Here is a 27,897-nt window from a genome sequence, read left to right as displayed (position 1 = left end):
TCATAGCGTTCATTCACTATTATGGGTCCATCACTGTGATACATATTTTTATTAAATAAATATATTTTAGGTCGCACATCTTTACATATTCGTAACCCAATCTTAACAAATGCAAGGTTATTACATATTTCAACATAAAATAATCAGTAACGACGTCTTATGATATACTTACATGCGCTGGGAATGCTGCATTGCGTACCAAGTATAATCCGACAAACACCAGTGTTCACCAAAATGAAAGCGCTGATGAACAGAATGGTGAGACCTCTAGTTCCGTTTTCCGCCACTTAGCCATTCGCCTTGGTTACGAAATATTTGAATTCCTGCACAATGTTATAATAACGTTTGGGTTTGGTACGCATAATGCTAAAATTAGGTGGACTACGTTACTATATTTTAAAAATTCATTATCTGGAGACTAAAATGCACGATTTCACTTACCGAACGCGTGGGAAAATGGAATGAAGCAGTACAGATCATGCAGTCCACGTACCTCGTCAAAGAGGGTGGGGCAAACGTTAGAAAACGATCCTACTTGTTAGTCATCAGCGTACTTCTATTGCCAGTACTTTGATCTCGCATATTTTCACACACGCCTTATTTCCTGTCTTTGACTCAGTCACAACTTGAAAGGAATTGAAATGTTTTCGTATCGGCCTCACATACAGTACTTGGTAGATTATTAGAAAATTTCCCGGGAAAATATGATTTTAAAAACATTTTATTCGAAATTGTAAGAAAGCAGCGAAAAGTAAAATTGAAATCACTACTTATCTTTGCCTAACACTGAAAGCTGCGAAGTGCAAACAGGCGAACATCTATTTTGCTGCGTTGTATATAAGTACGTATACACAGGCAGCCATGGATGATGAAAAAGCTCTTTTTAGTGCATTGATTCCCCAAATAGCATAGACATCCTATTTGTTGATAGTCAGGCCTACACAGGATTACGTATTAATTTACGAAGCGTCGTTAAACAAACTAATAAAGAGACATGTTTTCAACACATGGCGGTATTTGTATGCTGAGGTGTTAACAACATTGCTTTGCGAGTAATGTCTCCATTGGCAATGGAAATGCTGTAATATCAGTAGTTTTTTAAGAAACCTTATGACTCAGCGTCTAGGTATGTAGGCTTAAAGATGAATAATAAGTCATCTGGTTGCGATTTGACTCAGTCGTTTTCGACATGGCGACGAAAGGCGAAGTTACCCCCGTTCTGGGTACCCCATCATGAAGACGGTAAACACTAGTCACACAACTAGAACCGCCCAACTCATTTAATATAAATAACAAGTATCAAATTTAATCTAAATCCGTTAAGTATTGTGAGACATTGAAACAGGCAGACAAATAAATACGAAAGCCCTGTTTTGCGTTCATGTTATGAACTTCACGCCAAGGCACGTATTGTCGAAGGTACTTGTACGTTTTAAGGAAAGGAACTTTTGTTAGTAAGGTTACGTACTTCCGCGTGACTTTCTAAAAGCTTCCTTCTTACGATCCATAAATAAAGTAGTGATCCAGAATTGTTCTTCCTCAGTTGGATGCTAAGCCTGCTTACAAAACTGATATTTCACTACGTACAGTGCCTGCGAAAATGCATAATTATCAAAGCAGTGCTGTTGACACCTGAACCATCGTTTGTAGGATGTGTAACACTTCCTAACATGACATTACTACAGAAATTTATTACACATCTTCCATACATCTTATTAAATTAATATTATAAAACATTTAACACATGACGCACGTAAAATTAATAATTATTTTACTAAGTGAATACCACAGTGGCTGGAGTTTCAGTTATTCAGAAGCCCCTTTGTCTGAATTACGTGATATACGAAGATTAATTAATTATGCCTTCAGGATATAATGAACATGTCCTTGATTTGCCTACTTAAATATAATAATAATAATAATAATAATAAGGTGAAAGTATAATCATTCAAAATATTTTTGTCTGCAGTGGCATGAGAAATACATCGAATGAAAAACTTTTCTCTTGGAATTTACAAACCAATATAATGACGTGTAATTATAACCTACTGTTTGTGGTTATGAGTGTCCATGTGGAACTCGCAGGCAAAACCTTTTCTTTTCTTTTTTATTTTATATAGAATCATGTGCAGCGGATCGGTATGTAGGTGTGGTTTCTAGCTCCAGAGGAATTGTGGGGTTCTAACCTGTGCCAGGTTCAATCTTTGGCACGTACAATGTGCCATTTCACATTATACATACGTGTTACTTTTCTAGATTAAACGACACACTTCAATGAGATAAGCATCGATTCCACTATTTCACACCTACACTATAAATTCTAACAGAGAACTCTGTACTTCATGAGAACTATTAGAACCTCAGAACCTTTGTTTGCAGTCTGATTGTCATTTTGGCAGCTCATGCACAAACGCAAAATAAGTGTTTCAAAAGAGATGTGCTTCTGTCGTTGTATGGTGTGTCCACTTGACACTGTAGCAAACTTTCTGGTCCATGACTGGTTGTCTCGTTACTTGGTCTCGGGGCTCGTGAAACCGTCCACATTTACCGAGACACACGAGACGGAGTAATTTAGACGCACCCTAAGGAGTATTAATTGAGGCCAGTGACGTGGACAGCGGCATTAATATTAATGGGATCTCTTTTGAGTTGTCTGTCTTGATGAACCAACTGGAATACCAAGCAGTTTCGAACGCAAAACACTACGTGATCGTTGGTGAGCAAACAGCCAAATAATTTGGTAGTTGCCTACATGAAATTATCGTGCCAAGCAAAGTTGCATGTTATAAATGCACCAAATTCCTTGAAACATGGTAAAATAAACACGCAAAGTTCATTGCAAAAATTTTCTTGTACCGAGAACGATATTCATAATTCACCTCTCTGTAGGTATGTAACATTTAATTAGAACTATTCTAGCTAATTAACAGAAAAGAACATTATCTTTCAAACTTCATGTAATGCAACAAAGAGAAAAAGTTCAGATCGAGATTTTTGTTTGCTTACGTGTCACAGCTGTGGCACAATCACGTATTTATACGTGCACGTAATTTCAAGGTAACAACGGTGCTGTGGTTAGCACGTACCTCGAATCCTGGTTCGAATTCGGGAAGTCCCTGGTTCAAAACGAGCTTTAACTTAACATTTGCCTTTGAGATACGAATGTTTCTTCGGTGTCAGTTTCTGATTTGCTATCAACTTCAGAATATGAAAAATCGGTAGATACTATTCGGGACATCGACCAAGACACAATATGTTTGTTACTGTAAGAGAACATTTCTTTGTCACCACGTCACGGTATTAAAGTGTCAAAGGAGGCATGACATCGGATATAAAAGAGACTCCGAAGGCCTGCAGAACAAATAATACAACATAGTTATGAGAAATATTCAGTCCAAAGGGCAGTCTTGTAATTTCTCATAGAATGTGGTTATTATTAACGGTAATAGGTTAACCAGCTTGCTTTTTTACACTTAAATCAGCAGCATATCATTTGAACTGGATAGATGTCGTATCAGCTGCGTTAGAGTTAAAATAATCTACCTGGCTATCACGCAATTAAGCCGAGAGAGAGTTAGAAAGTACAACGGGAGAGCAGAAGCAAAGGGGAAAATACGTGGGAGAAGTGAGGGACATTTTGTTTCCGTGGGGCTCGTCCTTCTAATAAGAACAGAGAGACGCCGGATTTTTGTTTTTCTTAAGAATGTAGGAAATGACGTAATTTAGTGGCTGTTGAAACAGGTGGTGCTAATAGTTGCCACCAGGTTTTAATGGGCTAATCTGGAAGTCCACAAGCTGAATGTTTTCTAAATATTCTGTATTCTATTAGAAGCCATCAAATAAATGTCACATTTAAAAAAACAAACTGCTTTCTTAACCAGTTTAAAGTTTATATTCATTGGATTTCTTGTAAACATAAACGATTATTTAAAAAAACATGTTTTTAAAGACACCCATCTATTTACGGAACAGGGCTTTAAATAGGAACATTTGAACTGCTCTAGATTTCAAACTCCATTATCGTAATTTAATACACTACTTGGACGCATTCAGAATATGCGGTTGTTAATGTTTCTATTATTTTTACAACTTCCTATCAATTACGCAGGTTTTGTAGAGTGAAATAATAAATTATATGTATCAATTAATGTAATATTCTTACTGGACGTATCTGTCAGTAATTCATCTAAAAGAGACCTTCTTGAGAAGCTTAAAGTTGCTCAGCTAGTCACGATAACCCAACACTGTATAAAACGTAATGTGCATTTCAATGTTCACGGCAGCCCACCACCGGTCGCTATCTGGAAACACGCGAATGGAATTTACTCCTCAATTCCTTCATCTTTAAGATCCATTTTTAACATTATTACCTCATCTACGGCTAAATCTCGTAAGTGAACTATTCCGTTCATGTTTTCCGACTGAAACTGTGTTTAAATTTGTACTTGTCCCATGTCTTCTGCCCATATAATTAATCCTCCTTGATTTGATATACGAGGTGCGATCGGAAAGTTTCTAGACTGAGCCTATAAAAACCCGTACACTTATCTCAGGTATTAAATTCATCCATCACCCTCGAAGTAGTTCCCCTGGGAGTGAACACAACGATCCCAGCGCCGCTGCCAAGCCTGGAAGCATCCCTGGAAACCTTTCTTTGTCAGCCTGTCAAGCACCATCTGCGATTCTGCCTGAATCTCTTCTATCGTCTCAAATCTCCTTCCCTTTAGCTGAATTTTCATCTTTAGGAAGAGGAAGAAGTCACACGGAGCTAAATCCGGCGAATAAGGAGGGTGCGGGATGACGGCCATGGTGTTTGAGGCCAAAAACTGCCGAACTTTGAGGGCGGTGTGCGCTGGCGCGTTGTCATGATGCGTCGCATGTGGAGTTCTTCCTTTAGAATCAGCTGACAGGTCCCATAGCCTATCCCAACAATGTCGCACAAGTCGTTGATGGTACGACGTCGATCTTCGTGAATGGCCTACCGAATCTTCGTAACATTTTCGGGCGTTGTGCTCGAAGATCGAAGATGGTCGTCCAGAACGCTCGTCATCATCGACAGAGGTTCGGCCATTTTTAAAACGTGAATGCCACACAAAAGTTTGTGCACGACCCATTGCGGACTCCCCAAATGCTTGCTTTAGCATTTCATAGGTTTCTGTAGCCGTTTTGGCGAGTCTTTGGCAAGAGATTCAGGCAGAATCGCAGATGGTGCTTGACAGGCTGACAAAGAAAGATTTCCAGGGATGCTTCCAGGCTTGGCAGCGGCGCTGGGATCGTTGTGTTCACTCCCAGGGGAACTACTTCGAGGGTGATGAATTTAATACCTGAGATAAGTGTACGGGTTTTTATACGCGCAGTCTGGAAACCTTCCGATCGCACCTCGTATACTATATGTACTTATTCGTTTTAGACTCTCACTTTTCCCAATAACAAATATCATATTGATCATTATCGGAAATGACTGTGTTAATTACCAAATGAAATAAACTGTCCTCTCATATCAGAATAAATTAATGCAGGGGAACTAAGTTTCTCACATCTAATGCCTAGGTTAAGAATGCGTGGAATTCTACCACCATTTCCCTCATACGTCGTCATAGCGTTATCCTTAGACGGAATGGAATTGGTGCCATAAATCAATAGTCTGCGTGTTGTGTCTCAGGCATTACCGAGTAAAAGGTACGGAATTACGCCATGCATTACTAATTAAACGTTCTATACGCATGAGTATCGCTTTGCTACGAGTCGTATGATTTAATCTGAAATTAGAAGCTAATTATCAGGTGGTAATTAAAATTTGATACTCGTTTTTCATAATAGCATTGTTACGAGTAAAATAAATTATTTATTGTATAATCTGCTCACGGATCTATGGGTTTGCTATATAGTTTCAGTGTTTTAGGTTTTAAGCATCGTCTGTCTTTTTAAGTTTTAAAAACCTTAAACTATCAGATGAGTACCTTCTGTGATGCTAAGCCGTAGTAATATTTAAAAGATTTTTGAGACTAAGGAACAGAGGATGGATGAAATCCAAGTCAAACAATGCAATAATATATCACCGCCACAGACATTAAGAGAGGAGAAGAATTGTTAAAGGCTTCCTCCATTACACCTGCAAATTAATCATTCACAGACATCCTTCCATATATTAAAATAAGCTAGACTTTGTGGGATTCTCAGCTCGTTCAGACTGGAGACAATGTGTTTATCCATCAAAGTGTGTTACAACAGATGCTGCCAGTGTCACACAAATCACATTGTTAATCGTGAAGCGTATGTGCTGCCCATGACATGCGTACACAAACTCTAAAGAACAATGCGAATCGCCCTCCGAATACGTGATATGCATTATTCCATAGAATCAAGGGAATGAATGGAATTTATAATTACAATCGGAGTGAAAATTTGGGTTGTACAAAAGATTCAGTCAATGGTTTTATAACGTGGATATACGATAAGACATACAGCCACAGATTACAAGTAGGTACATGAGGATTAATAAAAGTGCTAAATAAATGAATCATAACGAACGAAAGAAACAAATTAGGAAATGTACGCATAGTGTGTTTAACAATTTTGATGCAGTAGCCAATATGTAAGCGTTGAGCCTTACGAATGGCACCAGTAATTTCACAGTTATTGTAAACATGGCAACAAAGACAATTAACCATAGTAACCATGGTAACTAAAGTATCCATAATTATTTTAAAATTATTATGCTTGCTTTAAAATTTAGATCTATCACTTTATAGTTTATAGTTCTATACAAATCCATGTAAATGTTGTGTTCTATAACAGGTGTGTTGTAAATCATAAAAATACGGTAATATAAATAATAACAAATAAATAAAATAGTTGGTTTTCTTGAAGAAAAACAAAAGAGCGGAGGTCGGGGAGTATGTGTACGCATATTTGATAACATTTTCACATAGCATTACGTCAGCTAAGGGTCGCAGATCTTGCCAGGAAATTATACAAATGAAGAGTTGCTCATCTGACAGTAAATTTTTATTACGTTTTGTAACGTAACCGTTTAGACATAAAATGGACCATTCTCAGTTTAAAATAGCGGTAAACGTTGTGGAATATACCGTATAATAATTCCCTTATTCACTTACACCTTCTCATTTCTATGGTACTATATAATGAAACTAAACTCACTTTAAGAAATTAGAGAATTATCTGAAATGTTTACAACATGAAAAAAATCCTTTCTCTTTCCGTACGAATGCATTACAATAAATTATACAACACAGGGGTTACCAAACAGCAAAATATCACTAAATATCCATGTATTAGCTGAATAATACAAGTACAGACTATAGGTTGGCTTCGAGAATTGGGGGGTTCAGTTAGTCCAAAAGCGCTGCTGGTTCCTCCTAGAAAAGCAAACTGCATGCAGTAATTTAGTAAACAAGGAGTTCCATTTTGGATACTTCAGCCGTCGATTTGAGGTTAGGTTCAACAACTTCACTGTAGACCTGCAGTAAAGCAATTGCCGCCGCTGTCCTTGGTTCTTATCCGAGAAGTAACGACTTCAGATTCTCGTTATTCCAATTGATTGCCTTCGCTGTGTTCCTAATTCTCACACAGAGTATTCTGGAACAGAATCTTACAATACGCCCACGGCCGCTCTCTCCCTAACGTCTTCTGATTCTTCCAACGATACGCTCCCTCTCCATTTCGTTACGAGATAAATATACATCATTGTAGCTGAATGTAACAGCTAATTCTGGACAGACTTAATTGCGTATTAATTTACTCTGGTACTATAAGTTTCTTATTAATTTCTTGAAACAAAATGGTAGTCAATGACATGTCTCAAAATTGAAAGGAATGGCCTAGTAATGACGCTTTGCCTTTGTTTTCATTTTAATTTCCTTGGATTTATACTTTTCAGTAACTGCTTATTAGTTTTGTTGTAAATCTTGTTCCCTTGGGCAAAGTTATCTTTCACTGCGTGTTCCACCAGAAGTTGTCTAACTTTAAAAAAAGTTGAACTTGCGTAGTTCCAGTTTCATTATTTCACCTTAAAGTGAGAACTTTGCGTAATAAGTACAAGTTGGGGATCTGGGCCGAACAAGTGCACCGTAGCAGCTGATAGAACCAGATTCCAAATAACGTAATGGTTAAAGACGTAAGCTCTCGGAGAAAGTTTGCACGTGGTCCCGATCACGTCACCGCCTCCCGCCTGTGTTATGATGATAAAACAGTCACGTTAGATGCAAACAAGTCTCGTGATAGAAATAAATACAACAGTTTTTGAATCCTGAACGTCGCTCATTTATACCAAATTTTTACTCTTTCAAAATCCTCTATTATAATATCCGCTACCTGCATTTGAATTTCGGCACGATCTTCAGCTATTAGTAGTGATTTTCCGACTCTGGACTTAAGCAGCCTTCTACCCGGTGGGTACAATGATTCTTTCCTCGGGGATAAAGCAGCTAGGGCGTGAAGCTGATCACTCAGCACCTTATATTGTTTATTACAGTCACATTACTGTTGCGTGATGTTTCGTCTTTATCTGAAGTCTGCCATAAAACATCTTTGGTGTTTCTGCGTTATCAGTCACTGCATGTCGCCAGTCAGCAGACATACTGAGTTTAACTGATATGAAAGAACTACGATAAAGTCCTTGGCTTTGGTACGGAAATTCCTCTAGTTCTGCAGAAGTTTTGTTGGGACGTGTCTGAAACTTTATGATGCTGACATAAAAGAGTAGGCCTTTCACATACTCGTGGCTCTGCTCATTTTAGGGGTTGGCGTGCCATATTTTATTTAAAAGAAGAATTACGTTCTCTGACTATTATTATTATTATTATTATTATTATTATTTTCATTTATTATTAAGGAGAATGATATAGGTAGAGTATGTAGCACGCATTAGGGAAATAATAATACATACAGAACTTTAGTGGGAAACCCTGAAAGCAATAAACCACTTGGGAGACCTACGTGTGAATAGAATGAAAGTATCACAACGATATTAAATAAATGCGACATGGTGTGAATTCAACTCATCAGGCTCAGGACAGGGACCAGTGACTATCTGTCGTAAAACACGGTTATGAACCGTCAGGTTCCACAAAAGACGGGGTATTTGTTGATCTACATGAAAGTAATCCACATATTCGTACCCTTAAAATTCATTCCACATGGTAAAGCTACATACACCATCAAAAGGTGGGTGACTCCATTAAATGAATGTAAAAGTTTAGGAAAATTACTAAATGACTCAAAACACGGGCTTGACTGCAAAATAAAGTGTCTGGTGGTAATATCCTCGTCTGTCCAGCGTAATTCCGAAAGTGAAACGGACATTTAACCTCGGAGCTGTAAGTTTATAATTGGGCAGTCTCGTGGGGGTCAAATTAATTTGATCAGGTTCGTGATTCAGTGACATTTATAGCCTTAACAACCTGTTGGTCAGAGGTCATTTGCGTGTCCTCAGATAATTAAAGATGTCAGGGATTTATATTCGTCGAATCTAGGTGCAGCCTCTGGAATAACAGTCACTGTTATGCTTCATTTCACTAATCAGCTTACGGAACTTCCAGTTTATCTGCTGGAAAATATGTGTTGTCCACGTCAATTTACTTGGTGTCTGTACTCCAGTGACGAAGTGATGGAGGCAGTAAGCTTATCTGAAACGTCCGTCGTTTTCTATCAAACTATAAGGTACATCTCAGAAGACAGCCATCTTCATAATCGAAGCTTTTACTTGAAGTTTCTACAAATCACTGGTAGGTGGTTGGTTTAACGCGGACCATGTGATGTCCAGAAAATAAATTTCATTTTTATGTCTTGTATTTTTTCAACTTTTAAAACCTGGTATAATTTATGATTCCCAAGAAGGTTTACCAATAACGTTATTGAAGTGCACAGAGTTTTATACGCAGTACAATTTGTACTTGTTTAGGTACGTGACCTGTTTTATTTTCTTTGTATTTCTTATTTCGCCTGGATAGTTGTTTCGAACAAGAGTGGAAATACAGTTACAGTGAAAATGCATATATAATTCCTACACTGTCTTCTGATGTCTCCCATAAAACTTAAAAATCTTGATTCTTTAAACGTTTGCACCAATGGTCGATTCATTAAACCGATTTTATGTTGAGTATTTCATTTTATCAGAGGCATGTTTGGTTTACATGTTTCAAAAGCTGACAAAATTTCAGTCTTCAGGTGATTGACTGTCATTATACTGGTGGATTTTTATTAATCTAGTGAGTGTAACAGCCTGGTACTCCGAGGTTTCAGGTTCGATCCCAATGTTCCCAGTAACTTGCTTTTAGCAATGAAAACTAAAGTGTAATTACCAGTTTCCTGAACACGAGAAATGAACTAACTCTCCGAACTTCGTGCCTATGAAACACAAAGAACCTCAGACAAACAAAATCCAACTTAATACTGACATAATGGACAATCCTGCGTAGTGTTTTATATTCCCTTGCTAATAACCTAGACGTTTATTGCAGTGTTGAAAGTTGTCTTCCATACTAAGCAGTTTAAAAATAAACAGTGTGAAGTGTTTAATTTTCTATATCGTGGCCTACTTTAACATTGCTGCCGTAGTGTACCGTCGTGACTGTGGAAGCCTATAAAACCGTAGTAGAAAAGTACGGTCGCTTAATCTGCACGACCTGACACTTCGCAATCATTGCGTCAAAAGGCATTGAGAGCAGCAATCTCCCCTCCTCTGCTCTGATGTGTATCTGCTCGTAAACCGAGGTTACGATGGACAGAAATGCGCATTTATTAAAAGCAGTTGTTCGGTCCCCTTTTAGAACGTCACGCCACGCTCCAGTGGCCATCAGTCCTGTTTTATAACTTGTAGGTCTACAACATATAGGCCCAACATCAAGATATTTAACTGATAGGCCTATACGGTGTTGTTCTCAGGTAGCCAGCTGCCTTTGTAAGAGTAAAACTCACCGAGATCACGTTCAGATTATGATAAAAACACCGAATTCGAAATAAAAAGGAAATTTTATGCGCTAAGAGAGTTTTTTTCCGGAGGCACTTCTACTAACGAGCCTGGATTTTATCGGTAAGGCTGATTTCCCACACTGCAGACCAAAGCACTGCACTGTGCAACTAAATTGTTATTGTCATCAACTAGAAACGCGTGAGCTGCTTTCTGTTCCGACATCCTTACTGTTTCATGGACATTTCTTTTCAGTTAAGACTAGTGAAATAAATTTTCCGTACACATTCTTACACTCCCTGCACGTGTTCTCGAAACGACATATTTTAATTCTTTTTCTCTCTCCTCTCTGGCCTTAAATAGTTTATGTTCATTGCTTGTATTTTACTTCGGTGTTTATTCATGCGTATGAGTTTTTAAAAATAATTTAATATTTTATAAAATTTGAGCCGACTCACGCTTCTTGCCTTACCTCGTAAATGTAATTTATTGTAAGGAATTATCATATATTACAGTAAATAACACAACGGGGATGCATTTAATCTCCGTTTGGTTTCGGTAAAAGATTGTCGTCTCCTAAAATATTAAAATACGAGCTTTATTGAAGAGACAGAAACTGAAGTGGCGTCCGTATTAAATGATTCTTGACCCCGTCTCTGTGTGACGTAGAAAGCCTAAGTTCGGACGGAAAATGCAGCGCTATTGCCAGCTCTTCGTTTGAAATCAAAACGTCGAAAAGAGTTATCGCGAACTTGCAATGGACAGTCAGAAACACTACGGCAGTGGGACATCGTAAACGTATAAAATAAAATAAATGCATCTGATAACGCGCATGACAGAAACGTGACTGTCGGGAAACGTTGAATCGATGGAATTCTAGCAGGAAAACAAATAACTGTTATTAATCTGGTATTTTCTACGCTGTAGTACGGTGTACACTGAACAGCGGGGTACAACTTTCAGTTTTCCTACGACATATCAGACAATCGGTCTGCGTAACAGAGCGCGGTTCACAAGTCACGCTGCCTGCTCAACATTTGTAACACTGAGGAACGCGTCCGCACTTCAAAAAGTGGGGCCACGGGCAGGGTGTGCCCCATGATGACTCAAGGGCGCCGAGTGCAGTTAATTGCTTGTAGTTGCTTCACGGTATGAGCCAGTACTCACACACCCTCATCTCACGCTCCACTGCAGAATACCGTGGTGCAGAACAAGTTACGTACAGTGGATACCAGTTTGAAGTTCATAATCATTAAACCTGTTTTTGGATTGTCCCAACTTTAGCCTGAACAGATGAAATTGTATCAGATTTGAAGTTTTCACTACGGCAAGTATGAAGATGGCTGTCTTCTGAGTTGCACAGTGCCGTGTAGTCTGGTAGTTTACCAGACTACACGGTACGCAGGAGGCAGCCGTTTTCAACTTGTATAGAGTGTATTAATTTAAGCATTATAAAGAAAATATTCTATGAAAGTTGAAAATAATCACAGATCATTGCCATCTCCATAACAACAACGATAATGATGATGATGATGATGACGTCGTGGTAAATGTGATGGAATAATAATTTCGAGTTTCTTTTAAACAGTTAGCTTGCTGTGATGATTTCTCTTTTATTATGCAAATTGTGGCATATTTGAGTATCACTGATTAATAAAATAAATGAAGAGGAAAATGCTTAAAAAGCAGAAAGTTACTAATGAACTAACTGGCATTGACTTTTTGCTGATAAGTTTATAATTATTCAGCTATTCATGATATCCCGTGCATCTACTGAACTGGGACATTTATTGTCGAAGAATAAGGCCCTGTGCAGGTTCAACACCCTTCACATTCTTAAACTGCATTTCCATAAAATTGTCATTAAATGTCCAAAGGTCCCGACATCGAGTTTCGACCCGGAGACTTGCTATCCTATCTGAGGCAGTATTCTGTCTCTCCACGCAAATTTTTAAAACATACAACGACCGCTTCCTTTCACATCCTTTCCAGTTTTATCATTCATAATCATCCTACCATTCGACGATGTAAATAACCAGATCAAGTTTTTTTAATAGCGTCTGCATTGCAGTAGTTAATGATTCATTAAGATTAATTTTAATAATAATTTAAAACAATTTTTATTAATTTCAATCAAAGCCTCGGTTTCCCAAGTGGTTTCTTCCTTTTATATTCCCCTCTAAAATTCAGCATCCATTTCACATCTGCCCCATGGGTGTTGCATACCCTCCCCAACTAATCCTCCTTGATTTCATCACCCTCATGACAATTGGCGAACAGTGCATTATTATGAATCTTCTCGTCAACTCTTTTCCACACTACAGATGTAACATATTAACTGTGAATACATTCTAATTACTTTTGCTCATTACGCTACAGTCAAAGTTCAATTTAAACGAAACTTCAGCGTTAAAAGTAATATGCTAAAGCATAATTTTACAATGGCAAAATTATCTGATGACAAATTAAAAACACTTGCGCAGTCCTGTTTGATGTACTGGAAGTCAGATAAGGATCGCGACGTACTGTACCATTAGTTGCAATAAAATAGAGCTGCTTAAAGTAATTGTAAGGTTCTTGTTGAAAGTCGATTTATAGCACTGATCCAGATTACAATCGAATGTAAATGTGCGTCATATCTTGCCACAACCATTTTACACGATCTGATACCCACAGTGCAAGTGCAACCACACCCCATGGCAGCAGCAATGACACGTCAGACTCGCGTTCGGGAACCCTGAGTTCAATTCCAACAGATGAAGGGTATGTCCAGGTTTCCAGGTTTAATAATGTTTTTATACAAATGCAAGAGTAAAGACAAGGCGTTACGTAGATACCCAATGAGTTCCTTGCGGCAATGTAAAGACGACTGTTTGCATCTGTTACTTTACGAAAAAAAAATTACCAATTTCAGAAACCAGCTAACCGTGAAATTCAGTCCGATCTATTTAATTGTATTAAGAGAACCATAGAGTGAAGGGACTGATTTAATTTGCAAGGATTCCAAGAAGCCACCATCAATTGTGAGTTGAAGGAGCAAAGTGACTTGGTTTAAGGTGCGAGAACTGTATAAATTAGCAAAAATCCTGAGTCAGGTAAATCAGTAGCCGCTTAGTCAAAATGGAAAGTCACGGTGATGTAAGTCAAGTCCTTCTGCTACTGTAAGTTTACTTTTAACTGTCTCTATATACACTAATAAATCAGACTGTGTGGCAAAGAATATGCCTATTTACTAGCCGTCCCAGTGCTAAGCCCAAGTATCTTCTTAATGCACTGAGCATATTCTCTTCTGCTTTGGTTATGTTGGTTGTGTGGCAAATCTGGAAATCTCTACTAATCATATTAAAAGTACTAAATACATTGAATAAATTGAATGTAGTAATTAGCTAACTCCGTGGAGTCATTGGTAAGTTAGCAGCCACTCGTCTAGTCAAGAAATTTTCCGCCTTTGTGGTACCCAGAGGTCAATTATCGTGTCCCTGTACCTTTCCCCGATTCGAAATAACTCGTTACTCGTGAGGAAAACGTAAAAGTGTTTGGACAAACGACAATGGACAATTTTTACTGTAGATTAGAAGAGTTGTGCTGGATGCAACACTGTATGACAAGGGGCATCAAGCCGTGGCCCGCATACATTTCTCGTAAACCTGTGTCTCGCTTTTTTTATGAAAAGAGTTTGCTGGAATCAAGAAACACGTGTTGTTAATGGTAGTGCGTATTTCAGCTCAATTAAAAACGTCAGATCAAGAACTCTGACGCGTCCTATATACGAACACTTGGGGGGAGAGAGAGAGAGCGCGTGTTAATCATAACAACAGAAATTAAAGTCGATATTGAAAGATTACTCAAGCAAAAGTAGTGTCAGATATCTCATTAACGACTACTTTTGTTAAAGAAAATTGCTGAGTAATACATGAACCTGTTTGCAATAGTAAGTCTAATATAGCATCATTCTTAATGTGCCGCCATGGCGTCTCAACAAATTGCCCTCATTTATAACACTGCCGCCCGCGAATCGATAAGAAGGAATAAACCTGGCTCCACGTGTAGAAAATGTTGAGAATCCCTGCTGTTAAGATAAAACGTCCGTAACACATTCTGTTATTACAGTGGCCATACTGTAATATTCAAAGTAATGTTAACTCGTATGTAATCACTTTCCCACCTTTCGGTCGCCATTATTATTTGTGACTATGGTCGTGTTGAAGATAATATGGATCCTCAGCGATGACAATTTTATGTGCATAATAAAACGTGATAGGCTACGACGTAAACAATGACCCACTTTATTCTTTCGTACAACTTTTTAACCTTATGAAACAATTTTGGGCGTTTAAGAATTCAACGGGATCTTCCTTTCCAAACCTTGAACATACAATTGTTGGCGCCTGATAGACTCCGCCAAGTGCCGTCATGAGGTGGGGGGGGGGGGGGGAGACAATATATCACAGGTCCTTCTGCTCGTACTCCAGTACAGACAGAAGTTTGCATGCAAAGTACACGGCACACCACAGATACAACGTCCTACTTGGTCAGACAGTATTCCAACTAAGACACGAGTCTGCATTGCAGCTTAGACAGAAACAGGGAATCTGTTATCAAGTTTCGATATTATAGACTCGTTGCTGGATGGATACTAACCTCATTTAATTGGTGCACTGTTCAGTTAAAAAGCGTCGTGGAATAACATAGGAATAAAGGTGGAATGCAAGTATTTATGGGCTCTAAATGACATACATCAGTTACCACCTTTCTAATTCTAGCAGAGACGCGGTTATTTAATTTAAAAAGTTTCTTTCTGAGAAAAGGCAGGTTAGGTAACACTTTCTGTCACTTTTTTATAAAATATTTTAATAGGTGCTGTGCTTTCCTCGTCTCCCTCGGTTGTTACCAACTTATTAAACATCTAAACTAAAATAACCGAGTATTTTGTCAGGTGGCCTTATACACTGCGAACATGTTCATCGATCTGTGGTATCTATTAGCTGTATATCTTGTTCGGACTGTTGCCTCTACGAAACATATTTTCCAGCTTGGTTGTTTTTATGATTCTTCGGTTTAGTATACTCAAGGTCCTTATGAATAGGTCAGACCTGCATGTTATAAACTACTAGCTCTACTGAATATAATGATAGAGGTTTGATGCCATAAAGTATACTGCAAAGTTATACGAGGTGCGATCGGAAAGTTTCGAAGACTGCGCCTATAAAAACCCGTACACTTATCTCAGGTATTAAATTCATCCATCACCCTCGAAGTAGTTCCCCTGGGAGTGAACACAACGATTCCAGCGCCGCTGCCAAGCCTGGAAGCATCCCTGGAAATCTTTCTTTGTCAGCCTGTCAAGCACCATCTGCGATTCTGCCTGAATCTCTTCTATCGTCTCAAATCTCCTTCCCTTTAGCTGAATTTTCATCTTTGGGAAGAGGAAGAAGTCACACGGCGAATAAGGAGGGTGTGGGATGACGGCCATGGTGTTTGACGCCAAAAACTGCCGAACTTTGAGGGCGGTGTGCGCTGGCGCGTTGTCATGATGCGTCGCATGTGGAGTTCTTCCTTTAGAATCAGCTGACAGGTCCCATAGCCTATCCCAACAATGTCGCACAAGTCGTTGATGGTACGACGTCGATCTTCGTGAATGGCCTGCCGAATCTTCGTAACATTTTCGGGCGTTGTGCTCGAAGATGGTCGTAAAGAACGCTCGTCATCATCGACAGAGGTTCGGCCATTTTTAAAACGTGAATGCCACACAAAAGTTTGTGCACGACCCATTGCGGACTCCCCAAATGCTTGCTTTAGCATTTCATAGGTTTCCGTAGCCGTTTTGGCGAGTCTTTGGCAAAATTTGATGCACACGCCATTCCAAAATCGCAGGAGGGTCGGTGTAATGCACTACCAAAACGCCCGTAACTAAGAAACAAATGCTAATTCGATGATACCGGCTGGCACACTGATTCACTATGAATGTAGGCCGCACCCCCTAAAGGCAGAAGCTCGTACTACATCCGGTTCGCCCGCTATTGACACAGTCTTGAAACTTTCCGATCGCACCTCATATGAATCGAGTATCGATACAGCTGTTTCGATCACACATTGACGATGATTTTCTTCATTTTTTGTTAGTAATTTAGTTGCAATTCTCATTGCCCTATAGATTACCGGTTGACAAAACACTTTATACTTCACATTCGCTCGGGCTATGCATGAAAGACCTATATCTGAACAGTCAATTAAATATTGGAATGTTGAAACAATAGTCAAATGATACCGATCCTAGGATCAGTCTATGTCCTGCAATAGCATTTTTACATTTTCTAAATGCATTCATATACACACTAAATTCCTGATTAGTCAATAATTCTTTTTGTTTTAAGTAAATAACTCCATTATTAATTTTTTAAATCTTGTGTTGTCTTTTGAAGAAAATGGAGTAAACAATTAAAGAAACTTGTGAACGCAAGTGCAAGGATAAGATTACGTCATAAAGTAACACGATACATTTTTTGACGAACAAATAGATATTAAAAGTCGTTGCCAGCGAAACGTTTCACAACACCGTGTGACATTTCTTGGCGTTTAAACTCCATTCCGTTACCTTGATAAGTTACATGCTGAATGTTTAACTTATAAATATCGTTACTCATTTCGCCTTATAAGAAACATTTGCAGGAAGCAGAATTCATTTCATTCGTTTCATACTGCCTCCTGCACACAATAATTTATTCCTATAAACTCATTCGTAAATAATTCTAGTGCAGTATTTTACATAAATTAGTTTATCTGAGGTTCCTTTTATCGGACAATGTGCATGAAATAAAGTAAGATTTAAAGGAAAATAACATCGCAGCGCTCACAAATTCCTGTTCTGTATCTGCACTGCATAAGCCCTATGTTAACCAAAGCTGTAATTTCATCTCCACACTTTAATGGAAAGATGGAGCAACATTCCAGATAGCACTCCTTTGCAAACATGAGAGTACTTTATAGATTTTTACCTTAGAATAATTACAGCAAAATTTGAAGTTCTTGAAGACATTTTACTTCAATGATTCGTTTATTATTATCATATAAACATGGCATTTGAAACATACGAGGCTCGTCCACAAAGTAAGTTTCCCTGGGGCCGTTCACAGAAACAAAACACAATTTCATGGAAATATTTATTGCAACAGATACAGCAAGTGTCCAGCTATTTTTCAACATATTCGCCACCGGAATTGAGACATTTGTCATACCGTGGGACCAACTTTTGAATAACTGTGTCGTAGAAGTCTGCCGCCTGGGATTGGAACCACTGTGTGACAACCATCTCCGCCTCTCTGTCATTCTCAAAACGCTGACGCTGACCAGACAGGAATTTCCTGAGGTGTAGGAAAAGATGGAAATCACTGGGAGCGAGGTCCGGGCTGTAGGGTGAATGATTAAACACCTCCCAGCTGAACTCCTGCAGGAGACTTGCTGTCCGTCGAGCCGTGTGCGGCCTAGCGTTATCACTGACCGCACTTCACAGTCGGCGGGAGCTGGAATAAGAACCTCCATCTTCAACAGCTGCAACGATGCTACTGTGAGAACGCGGGAAGTACCGTTAGTGCATGCGCCATGCTACGTCATTGCTCTATCACGTAAGCACAGTCGCTTCGCGCAATATAAGGTTTGCTAGCTGTGGGACGAGTGGGAAACTTACTTTGTGGACGCTCCTCGTATTTCAAAATACTTTAGTATTTTTCTGCCATGTACGTATAGCTAGTGCTTTAAGTTGTTGAATTTAGTCATTCTCTGTCTTTGGTGATTATATTATATTAGTCTTTTTTTTAGACTTCATTCATTGTCTGTTCAAAGAGTTAGTGTCTCCTACACCTGATGACGAAGGCAGGTCCATCCTTCGAAAAGTGATTTTTAAAGTCAGTTTACAAACATTCAAGAGTCAATGGAAAAAGACCAAATTTTTGAAACTAGTAATGATAAATTTAAATTGTTATATAACCCACTATAATTATTTTAACGAACTATGTCACACGTTTCGTTCCGTTACGTACATTATGCAAACGATACAGTTCTTTAGCTTTTGTGGAATTACGTGCATGTGCTTTCAGCTCTTGGCTCCTCAAACAACAGCATCGAAAAGACATCGCAACTAACGAAGTTTTTTTTTTTTTGGTTTATAACAGTTTTATATCCAGCGTGACGGTTTACATTAACATAATTCTTTCATTATGTTAATAGCCCTACTAAAAACAATATTGTTTTGAACATTTAAATGGAAATTTAAAACGAAGATGTACAATTTCATTTGTGGTCGATGATACTTAAAATAAATTTTAATGTTGTGAATATGATCCTACTCACCCCTGCTGTTTTACATGCAGCAGGGCACTCCTGGTGGTGGTGTCTGCATTGCCCAGTCTCTTCAGCATTTCAGTGGAAGGGTAGACCAGTTCTTCTCTTGGTGGCTGGCGACCCTAAGCAACAGGGAGTGTTTTACTTTATGCCTTTCCTGTTCCTCCGAGAAACATTACACTGTCACTGAATCAGTCATATTAGTGAAGGCTGTCAATGTATAAAATAAAAATTAATTGTGCAGTAAGCTGATTAATAAAACATTAAGTATGTGAAATAACATAACCCACCTCCAGACTCTTTAAACGCTTCCATTTGTATGAAGAGGCTAATATAAATTAATAATTATTCACTTTTAATCATACGTTTAGTCCATAATTTTCGCCAGTATACGTCGCCGCGTTTGTTATAATAAATACATTATACAGAATTTACATTTGCGTTTATAAGCTATCAGCAGTAAAATGTTACATACCTATCTCCAGATGCTAATTAGTTACTGTTGCCAAATGAGAACGTAAATATTTAATTGATTTATTGGATACTAATTTTGTTATGTCCAAGCATTATTATGACCTTGGTGACGAAGACAATTTTTACAAATCCTCTGCTCTGAATCGAACTTCGGCTGTTTAATTCGCAGAAAAGTTACATTGCTGGATGATCGTGTTATGTCACATAATTTCATATCAACGACACATTTATTCTGAATATGTCCCAGCAACGTTAAATAGACCAACCTAATGATATTCTGTGAAGTGCAATAATTACTTTAGTTGATAGCCCACAACATATCGAAGTTATTAATAAGTAAAATAAACTTTACAGAAAAGTGAAACATACAACGATTAGACAGAATAAAAGAACGTTTTAACAGGCTCTGCTTTCTTATTTTAAAATATTCTTATACATTACAGATGACCTCGGGGATTCCCAGCCAGTTGTCAAGAGCATACCTGCTGAGCATATACGCAAAAAAAATATATAAAAAAAGATCGGCATTGAATGTGTGCGATCGTTTGTAACTTGTATCGAATCATGGAGAGCATTTGCGGTTACAAGCGAGTACAGTCTCCATTCAGAATGCCTAGTGTAACTAATGACTTGCCTACATAGCGGGAAAAAAATAGAAAAACCTGTTGATTGTACATAAAGAAGAATATATAAAGGGCTAACATTATGCATTATACAACAGTCGCTTTCAAACTGCGTTGCGCGTACTCTGGCAAAACAATATTCATAACTGACTCCGTGACTCTAAGAATGGTTAAATGAACAAACTATGTACACGGGTGTCTCTGTGAAAGAGCGTAAGAATTCTGTGAATTGCCCATGGGGCATCGATCCTATCGCAGAGACCGTCCAACAACAGTCACTGAAACAGAAACCTTTCGTTAACTGCAGTTAAGAAATATCATCCGCTACGTAACTGAGAACCAAACAGTTATATCGTATTACAACACACACAACAATATGATATAGTTTCATGGCTTCTGAGTATCTTTCTCGTAAATATCAGCAATCAAAAACAACCAGTTGTTCGAACTCAGAGCCACCAAACACGATTTAAGTTGCGTAAAATTGTTTCCGTATATTCACAAGCTTTTGGTTTAAAGTATCTACCAAATCTTTTCCAGTAATTACAGTTACATAAGCAATGCAAAGTTACCTACCTTCATGTCTTGGTTTATGACGACGCATATCGGAAACTGGATTTTGGAACCTGAAAATAAATGTCAGATAACAGTATAAAGTTACACTTTAACATCTGCTACAATAACGATGTTGAATTCAGTACACCTTCAATAATACCGCGCTTTACGGTGTATAGTTCATGTAATGGAAAGTGCATCGAAGGGCAGAGTGTGGTTGGCACTTCTGCTTCGTATTCGAAAGGTTCCGGGTTCAAATGTCGGCCCAGTGACCGGCTATCCTAACTGACGTTCCATTACTACTTTGTTTGGCACGTGAGTTTCAAATGCCGGGGATTCATATTCGTGACCTTAGTACCTGGAGAAGCGAAAGGGACCGAGTATCTACAGGTGTGAAGATGTCTCTTTTGGGATGTTGCGCCTTGTGTTCTAGAAGTTCACCGACGTATCAAGGGTGCTTACTGCCCTGATTGTAGAGGCAACAAGAACCTCTGAAACGTTGGTAAACTTCTACAACACTACACGGCACTATAACCCAGACGACAACCATCTTCGGACTCATCGCCTTGAAAACCTCAAATCAAATTTATACCAGACTACACGAAGTAACAACGCCGAAGACAGTCATCTTCAGGTTGATACCATATCTCTGAGAAGCAACAAGTGATGTTCTTTGTAAATATTACAATTCTTTCATAGTGGTTGAGCCATTTCTTGCATTTTTGGTTAGCTCTGACATTTCTGCACAATGCCAGTCATATCGTATCTTCCACAAAACCTTTATTTCGTTCTTATTACAACATATTCTATATTCCTAGTTTAATGTAGGGATCATAAGCACACAACTGAAGAATTGACGTTAGCTCGGGTAAACGGGCGATATCTAAACAACTTGGTTCCATTTAAGTATCATATGAGAATGTCGCATATCAAAGTGGAGTTCCGTTGTTAAAATCACAGCCTAGTTTCATTCATTTTAATTCTGGAAATATACTTTTGAGCTCTGTCTGATGGAACACAATGTAACTTCCTAACAGCCTCCTAAGTTCAATCTGTTTGTATCACGGCCGATAAGGTTTAGCTTGAATACGTTATAAAGGCTGAACTGGCTTTGTTTACGTTGAACGTGAGGTTACTTACGGTAGAACAGAAATCTGAATAGTTCGTTCACTTTGTCCTTGGACGAAGAATTAGATCGCAAAAACAACTTCAAATCAAGGGCGTGACCGACCATATGCCATGGAATGGAAGATTGTGCATGCATGTTAAGCTTACAGTCAGAATAACTGGGATTTGATGAATACGGGCAAATTAATGTAAACAATACAAGTTATAAGTCTGTATGTTGAAAATATAGATGGATCCTTTAAAACTGGAGGTGTAGCAACATTCCACAGCCTCTTTACTACAAGAAACGAACCTGGTACCCATTAGCGTCTGGGCGGTGGGCACCAAAAGTGGTCTGTACGATTTGGCGAGGAAAATTAAAATTTTGCCTTACCGGAAGTTGAACCCTAAGTGATTCGCAAAAAACAACAACATTTAATCCAGGTGGTAAATAGGATAGCTATCTTCTGGGTTGTAACGCCGTATAGTCTAGTAAAATTTTATCAAAGTTTCAGAGCCAATAGGATCGAAGAGCCACTCTTATTGGCTTGCAGGAACTCGCCTGATCCTGACTGCACTTCCCACTGGTCCGGCCAAGGCTCTGTTTTGACTGACAGTTTCCTATGTCTTAAACCGATTCCAGGCGCGTAGCTTACTCCGCGCCTTGATGATGGACGCAGCAAGGACCTCTGAAACATTGGTAAATTTCTATCAGACTACACCGCCTTGGCAACCTCATAGCTACGAGGCGGTAACTAGTTTCTCACTGTCCTGGTTGTTACAGTATTTCAGATTTTAATATTAAATTACCGATAACCTTGCATCAGACAGTGGACAATGCCCAACATAATCCATCAATGCAACAGACAAGTGATCACTTTTTAAAATCACTGTTAGACCGCAGGCAATGTAAAACATGTGCATATATCTTCAAAGTAAATTTTGTTTGTTCACTACTACATACTTCTTATTAATTTTTTTATTACGAAAAGAAACGAGCAAACTGAAATCTAATGTATATACTTTTCACAAGTTTCACTAAAATACACGAGAATAACATGAATTCAGAGGGGTTTGCTTTACAAACTGTTCAGTAAATGAAATGCATAGCCGACGATATGCGTCGAAATGTATGTGTTCGTTGGTTGGCGTTCTTTCAAGTACTGGGCCTATTATCAGAATTTACCGTAGTTATTGACGGGTGATTTCAAATATCTGTATAACGAATCAACCTGTCCTTGTACGTAGTTACGTTGGCTGTTGTGAAGAGGACGCCACTTCATTCAGCAGGTAGTTTGTACCTCTACTAGATGGCATCGTATTCCTTAGATTCTCTGCCGCCAATTGGATTTGAATCGAAATGAAATGTGCAAAAGTAGAACATAATTTTGTTGATTGGTAAAATATTTAGATGAAGTTAACGTAATAAAACGAAAAAGACTACAAGCCAAACCATGAAGTGTCCATCATCTGAAAATATTATTATTAACAAATTGTTACAATGACTGCACCGCAATTACTTGAAATTTCTAATTTAAATGTACCTCAGGTAATGGGCAAAGCTCAATACATGAAAACATTTTAGTAATTTATGTTTGGAAAGATTCTTGTATAATCCTGATTGTTAATTTTCTAATAATATTTTGTTGACACATGTTTTCTGGAGTCCCATACTGAGTCAAGAGTTGCTGTATTTGAATGGAAATATCTAGATATTATTCCTTCTGCTAACACTATGGAAATTATGATTAATGTGGCAAAGATCATCGACACCGACGAGCATATTTGTAAAGATGAGGTATTTAACAGTAACAAAAATTGTGGGTGTGGATTGAGGTCTTGTAGGTTGAAGCCGTGTATTCTTGTAGGTGTTTAACAATATCTATGATAAACATGACTTCCATCTTCAGTAACATTCTACCTTGAAGACGTAGACGATATTATGGGATTTGAGACTTTCGCGACGAGTACAATCAATAAAATCTTCTCGGGCAATCAGCCGCGTTAACTGGTTACCGTAGTAAACCGACGTTTCGGGAACAAACTCTGTCCCCATCTTCAGGGTTCTGATGTTACTGGATCCTCGGAAGTCGCCAGGCGAGGATCCAGTCACATCAGAACCCTGAAGATGGGGACAGAGTTTGTTCCCGAAACTTCGGTTTACTACGGTAACAAGTTAACGCGGCTGATTGCCCGATAACATTTTATTGATCGGAGACGATACGTTCCTGCGAAACGTTGGTAACCGCCTACAAGACAATAATCCACATGAAGAAGAATCAGAAACATGTAGAAAAGTATGGAGCTTCATAACATTTAGTCCTCACTTAATATCATTAGGGCAATCGAATTAAGGCGAATGTAGCACGTATGAATAAATGATAAATTTAGATTTTAGTTTAAAATCAAATGGAAAAACATTACTTTGCAGACAAGGGAGTAGATGGGAGAATAATATTTAAATGTAAGTTATATTAAAGGAAATGGGAAAAAGGTTGTTGCGAACTGAATTCAGCATTATCAGGATATCAGCGTATCGAATGTTGGATTACTGTGGACACATTAATGATCCTGCAGGTACGTAAAATAATATATTATCAATATATGCTACTATAAACTTCTCAGTGAGTATTATCCTCCTTGATGTTAGCGAATTATTTCAGTTACTCAGGCTACTGTACCTAATTCCTCAAAATAATCTTGAAATGGAAGCCGGTAGTGAGCCAAACTTTTATAAACGGTCATAAACATTCCGACTTCACACTGTGAAACATGCAAACGAGATACTTTGCTGCCTACGAGAATCAGAGGTATCAAGTCGACCCTGAGCACGATTCTGATACGTGAGAAAACCTATGAACGCTTTTCAATAGCATCGTTCATCACGTCTTCCGCATCACGAATCCAGGTCAGTGTCAGAAATCGAAAGTGGGAACAGAATCAGGAAAGTTTCTCTGCGAGGTAAATTCCGCTCTCATGGAAGTAGTCTCGTAACAAGGAGACTGGTTCAGTTGGCAGGTACTGGAGAGGAAACGGTCGTAGCCTATTTTAAGCTAGTTTCTGAATCTCTGTCTAGTGCCGAGGCGACGAAAGAATGAAGCTATCCCAGCACACTCCTGTAAGTCTTCATTGCGTGGTGCTTAGTAAGTACGTACCATGACAACTTTGAATTTACAATATGAAATTATTAGTCCGAAATAAATTTTGGTTGTTTACACAGATTACAAGAACCTGCAATCCTATCGAATCTCCGTGTTTCGGTTCAGGGTTTTCTGGAATCCAAGTAACAGATGTTTATGAGACGGTATGATGGACTGAAATCTTTCGGTTGGCTAACTGACCTGAACTAACTCCTCCTTAGAATTCCGAAAGGAAGTTCCCATAAGGAACACGTGATTGGTTCAAGGAAACAAGATGTGAAGTAGTATATGGAACTTAAAACTGCACTTTGCGTTTTAATGGACACCGATTCCGGATTTCCTATTGCAGATAACAGTAGAAAAAGTAACCAAACAACTTATAAAACAAAGCTATTTATTTTCTGTTCTATTTTTTAATATAAATGTTAAATGAAATAAAATATTTATTAAGATCTGTTTACAGAGGCTGTGTCCGCCTATCACCAGGTAAATTGTGAAATTAGGTGTTGGTTGAAAAGAGTCCTCGGAAAGCTAGTACTCACTCAGTTAATCAATAAACTTAACACTTTTTATGCAAAAATAATATTATATACATCATTAGTTCCTATTCTGAGGCACATAAATCCAGTCCACATTGTACCTAATCATAACCTATTTATTGGAGATTCATTTTAATATTATCCTCCGATCTACACCTAGATCTCCCAAGCAGTTTCTTCATTTCAGGTTTCCCAACTAAAGTTTTATGTATACTTGTCACATCTCCCTTGAGTGTTCCGCGGTTCCAATTTCGGCCAGGTTATCTGATATCTGGTATACGGCTTATCGCTGATTACCTTTATGTGTCTAATAATCACTCATAATAATATTGAGAAGTAGATCAGTTTTGGGTACCGTACTTTAAAATACCTGTTTGTAAATTACGTCAGTTTCTTTTACGAAACAGTAAACTGTAACATATCTTAGAGGTGAGAGATACAAGGTTTAACACTTCAACTTGGTTCTTAATTCCAACAGCTGTGCATGTTATGTAAGAAGACAGCAAGAAATTTTGTGTCGTCTTTGTGGTCCTTTATTTCCTCTGATTCAAGTCCTAACTCGTATGAAATTACTTGTCTCGTAAATTAGATGACGTTACGCTGCAAATGACACAAGAAACTTAACAGGTAGTTGCCAGTTCTAGGAATTCTGGTAGAGAGAATGAATCATAAACGTGGGATGCAATCTAATAAAAGCTGACAGTGCGGACATGGTCACTATATTACATGTACACAATACAGATTATTTACTTATACCCTCAAAATGAAGGCATTAGGTACCTCCGGAACGCCGGTAATCACGTTTACACGATGCCATAACCAAGAAGACCAAACGTGAAAGTGTTTGTATCTTCACACCACAACAAACGCGCGTTCTGTGAAGAGAAATGCCGAAGGCAAAATTCCAATCTTTGCAGTGACCTGGAGTGACCATGATCCAGCTTCATATTGCAGGGGAACCTTAAGTATTTATATGTAACTCATATGATCACAAATGAAGATCAAGCCAGCAGTTTCCTTTAGGCCTCCAACAGATCTAATGGAGCTAACTCATGCTTCATGGCGCACCACTACCCTGTTCAGAACGTACACGATTTTGAATAAAAATTTTCTTGGATATTATCCATCGTTTAGTAAATATAAAACGTAAAACGACGTTTCGGAGATGGGACTCTATCTCCGTCTTCAGGTTCCTACACAGTTGGGCCCACTAGATAGAGCTACTCCCTATCTCCGGACGTCCGGAGATAGGGATTAGCTCTCCATCTCCGAAACGTCGTTTTACGTTTTATATTTACTAGACGATGGATAATATCCAAGAAAATTTTTATTCAATTGACTCTTCACCATCGTCAAGAAGTTTACGATTTGATGTACACGATTTTACTCGGCCGAGTTACCTGATATTCAAAATGAGGTTTCGATAGGCTCTCCTGGCGAATGTCAGAATAACATCTTGAAACAGGAAACGACCACCTTCTCATAAATCCTTGCATGTTCACCATTACCATATTTCCATCACATTTGACGTTCATGTGAGCTGCAAGTTGAAACGAAAGTGTGTAGGATTGGGTTAATCGAAATGGCGGGTTTTTGTTAAAATGGTACTTAAACTTCAGATTCTATAGAAGGCAGGAATTAACTGATCGAGTATTGGCTTCTAGAAAAAGGCAGACATGAAAACATGAGACGTCAACTGATGAGTCACAAGCCAAGACAAACCTAAACTCAGAATTCTGTGCCCATTAACGAAACTGGAAAACAATCGACTAATTTATTAATTTTAGTTATCAGGTGTTCTTCACGCTCTAGCGTGAGCGAAGAACATATTATGGACCCTTTCATGCCTATCTGACTCGTTTCTCGCAACAATGGGACCGGAGGTCTATCATTAGAAACCATTGTTAGGCAATAATGGCATGACATTAGTGCAGGAATGACCCCAAGACTCAACAACGACCTACGTGATGAGACATGAAGAGCTCGTTTGGAATATCAGTACACGTTTCCAACATTGTTGTAATTAGAACTGGGGTTAGGATATTGTACACTAAGAAGTGTTTAAGTGGAAGTGTTCTAACGGTTACTGACGAACATTAATTTTATATATTTACATGTTAAGTTAATCAACGACACTGGACCAACTGAAGAGATTATTTAACTTCGAATGAGATGATATAATTGGCTGGAAA

At 38.4% G+C, this 27,897-nt stretch overlaps 1 protein-coding gene and 1 long non-coding RNA gene across 2 annotated transcripts in view; one reads left to right on the top strand and one right to left on the bottom strand.

Moving 5' to 3' along the window:
• Positions 1-27,897, top strand: part of LOC110831062 (protein spaetzle 3) — a 55,980-nt gene that overhangs the window by 7,536 nt on the left and 20,547 nt on the right. The gene's annotated exons all lie outside the window — the stretch shown is intronic.
• Positions 19,106-27,897, bottom strand: part of LOC110831063 (uncharacterized) — a 46,706-nt gene continuing 37,914 nt past the window's right edge. The window contains exons 2-3 of the long non-coding RNA XR_002543466.2: positions 20,941-20,990; positions 19,106-19,389 (exon numbers count right to left, since the gene is read on the bottom strand). This is a non-coding gene — a long non-coding RNA (uncharacterized LOC110831063). The remainder of the gene's footprint in view (positions 19,390-20,940; positions 20,991-27,897) is intronic.

Source organism: Zootermopsis nevadensis, unplaced genomic scaffold (genome assembly GCF_977971745.1).
Source record: "Zootermopsis nevadensis isolate Lab colony 2312 unplaced genomic scaffold, Znev_1.0 Znev_ptg000030l, whole genome shotgun sequence".
Classification (NCBI taxonomy): domain Eukaryota; kingdom Metazoa; phylum Arthropoda; class Insecta; order Blattodea; family Termopsidae; genus Zootermopsis; species Zootermopsis nevadensis.
Note: the sequence above shows the minus strand (reverse complement) of the source record. Positions and strands in the feature narration are given on the sequence as shown.